The sequence below is a fragment of the Anastrepha ludens genome, chromosome 5 (assembly GCF_028408465.1).
Source record: "Anastrepha ludens isolate Willacy chromosome 5, idAnaLude1.1, whole genome shotgun sequence".
NCBI lineage: Eukaryota > Metazoa > Arthropoda > Insecta > Diptera > Tephritidae > Anastrepha > Anastrepha ludens.
In genome coordinates this window covers 47,903,613-47,906,905 of record NC_071501.1, presented here as the reverse complement: position 1 = coordinate 47,906,905, position 3,293 = coordinate 47,903,613, and the positions used below count along the sequence as shown (strand labels likewise).

Genomic DNA, 3,293 nt, shown 5'->3' with positions numbered 1-3,293 from the left:
AATATTCCCTTAAGAAATAGAATTTTAATATTCATGCAAAAAGAGAAAATCGATTTAAAAAAAAATGCTTCCAAGATATTCTTACCGACAATACAAAAAATACAAATCCTTTGGAACCAAAAGTTTCCAAAAACTCAAGATATAAAAGCAGAAAGTTATTATGTGCAACATAAAGTTTCTGTAGCGCCAGCCGAGGAATTTACTGGCAATATATCATTAGAAAAACACTTTGCTTTGGGACATGAAGATCCTAAAGCGTGAGCATACAAATTAATATCGATAATAGCGATATCGATTCTTTAAATATTTATATTTATATGGTTCCATTGGTCTATTAAACAAATATGTATTTACGTTTTTTCAACTAATTGACTTTTATTTTTTTTAATGTTTTCAGCTACTATAAAGAATAAATTCACTTTTAATCTCTTTGTTAAGAGATTTTGTAGCCCTGAAAAGGTCTTATTATTAATTTACGATTAGGTTCCCTTTGTAAGTAAATTATTTACTTTTTACCTGCTGTTGTCGCTTTTTTGCGGCTGGCTTTTTATTAGATGCAGACTTCTTGGATTTAGCAGCAGTTGCTTTTGCTTTAGCTGCCTTTGGCTTAGTAGTTGCAGATTTGGCTTTAGTTGATTTCACTTTTAATGCACCACCCTTTGTTGCATCCTTCGTCTTAGCTTTTTCACTTGTCATCTTTTCAGCTGTTTTCTTACTGGCAACAGCTTTTTTCACTTTTTTCTCACCACTTGCCGCCTTTTTGACTTTACTCAACGACTTTTTCTTTGACACACCACTATCTGCTGCTTTCTTTTTAGCCTTAACCTTCTCTGCTGATTGATTTCAATTTTTCCTCACTTGATTTACTGGCTGCAACCGATAGTTTGAATGAACCGGATGTACCTTTTCCTTCAGTTTGAATTAATTTTCCAGTTGTAACAGCCGATTTCAAATAACGTTTAATGAATGGTGCTAATTTTGGGGCATCACATTTGTATGTCGCACTAATATATTTCTTAATCGCCAAAAGTGAAGAACCGCCACGTTCCTTTAAATTCTTAATTGCTGCGTCGACCATTTGTTGTGTTGGTGGATGGGTAGGGGTAACCGATGGCTTTTTGGGCTTAGATGCCTTAACTTTTTTGGCAACAACTTTCTTTTCAGCAGAAGTAGCAGCGGTAGCTACAAGAGCACTAGTAAATTAAGACAATTTTCTAGAATACATTATGTAACTAGTTTTACTCCATGTAAAATTTGAGAAGCAGAGCGAAAAGATGGTTAGCAAATGTTCACGTTTCATTGCTATTTACTGCTTCTATATGACAAACTTTAAAATTTATTTAATTCATTAAAATTCATTTAATTTATTAATTCAATAAATTTATATGCAGTTCGATAGCCTGTATGTGCCGCTTTCATATCTATATACTTAAATTGGAATAAAATCAATATTTTTCAAAACAATTGGAATTCTTCGAAATTCGTCGGCTTAGGAGCGTTTTGTACAGCTTCACCACCTGCGTGGTGATGCGATGCCCTAAAAGCTTCACCGACACACTTCATTAAAAGGACGCCATTTGACTTGATGCCATTCGACGATGTCGCCAAAACCCTCAGCAGCTGTTCGAAATTTTCAGCCAACTCTAAAACGTAATGATGCGTCTGATGAATGTTGGCTGGGATTCGGCCTTGGAAATCACGTCTTTGGCGATATCAACGCGATCCCATTTTTTGCATGAAATACAGGCTCTTTCGAACCAACCTTGCAGCAACACGGTGCAAACCCATATCATTAAGAACAATGTCCTGAACGCCTCCATAAGCAATGTTCAAATCCTTTGCCAGCTCTCGGATGGTTAATTTGCGGCTATTGATTAACTTTTCTTTCACTTTATTGACGTTTTCATCAGTTTTCGATGTCGACAGCCTGCCACTACGTTCGTGATCCTCGATGGAAGCGTTCATGCCACTCGTCAACGGTTGTTTTCTTTATAGTGTCATTACCGAAACAGTTTCCCAACATTTCTAAGGTTTTCGCACCATTGAATCCATTTTAACGCAAAATTTACAAAAATACAAACTCATTGTTGTTAATTCAAATCCATTTTTAAAACTATAAGAAATCGGAAAAACGAGCAGAGGTAGACTTAGAACGTCTCCTAACGGTTGTTTCGGAAACTCTTTGATCAAGGTGATAATCCCGATTGTCTTAAGGGGGGAGCCTGCTTTAGAGGCTTCAAAAAATCGATTTTTTTCCCCCATAAATGTCTTCCCAAACTATCCAAGAATGTGTCTTCAAAACTTCAGAAGCAAATTTAAAATATTTTCGGAGTTACAGAAGAAATTGTGAGCAAGCGTCGAGCAGGTATACGTCCGGCCGGATCGCTCGAAGTGCGATTTATCGGTTTTTTATTTTTGCGATTTTTTCTAATTGGCGGGAAAGATATTGAAAAAGTTAAACGTCCTATTGAAACGAGATAACATTGATTGTATTCGGAATTAAATTCTCTTCTACTTGAACCTAAAAAACCTTAAAATTAGCGGGAGACAGAAGGCAGCCTATGTTTCCTTGTAAAGACAATTAGTTCAGTTTTATCGGAACTTATTCCGAGACCCCTACTCTCTGTTACTAAGCGTGGCCATGTTAAAGCGCAGAATATCCATGAGCGTGTTGGAATACTTGCTTTTACCAGCGTTTGCCAAACAATAAGGAGTTTACTGCCAAAATTCAGAGGAAAGGGGAGGGGATCCCTCCCTGAGTAGTACCTCGTCAGACCTGTCTGTTTATTATTGTGTTGCCTAATGTAACAGTTACCTTTCCCTTACAAGTATAAACCCGATCAGAGTAGCAACATTAGATTTGACTCCAAAATCTTCTAGAGCACCCGTTATGGCGCTTGTATTAATGCTGTTAAAGGCTCCTTCAATGTCTGCAAAAGCTACCAAATTATCATACATTGTCCATAATCTTAGTACACTGATTTTCATTCTAACGGAGGACTGTCTAATAGGCAGACAGAGGATGGGCACTTGGCTTCTGCAGAAGCTATCTAGATGAGGGAGAGACAATGTTGCACCTTTTGTGCCACTGTTCTGCTCTATCCCGATGCAGATTTACCATATAAGGTAGACAATTTTTCAATGAGTTGGACGAATTCAGCTCGGTGTAAATCAAGGACTTTCTAAAGTTTATGAATGGTTTACATTCATTTTAGAAGAGATAAGGACAAATTTTGCGGCCGCCGTAGCCGAATGGGTTGGTGCGTGACTACTACAGGGTGGCTGATGAATTT

General features: G+C 37.3%; 1 pseudogene; it reads right to left on the bottom strand.

The window, feature by feature from the left end:
- Window positions 1-501: 501 nt before the first annotated feature.
- LOC128864699 (histone H1-like) lies at window positions 502-2,958 on the bottom strand (annotated as a pseudogene).
- Between the last annotated feature and the right edge of the window lie 335 nt (window positions 2,959-3,293).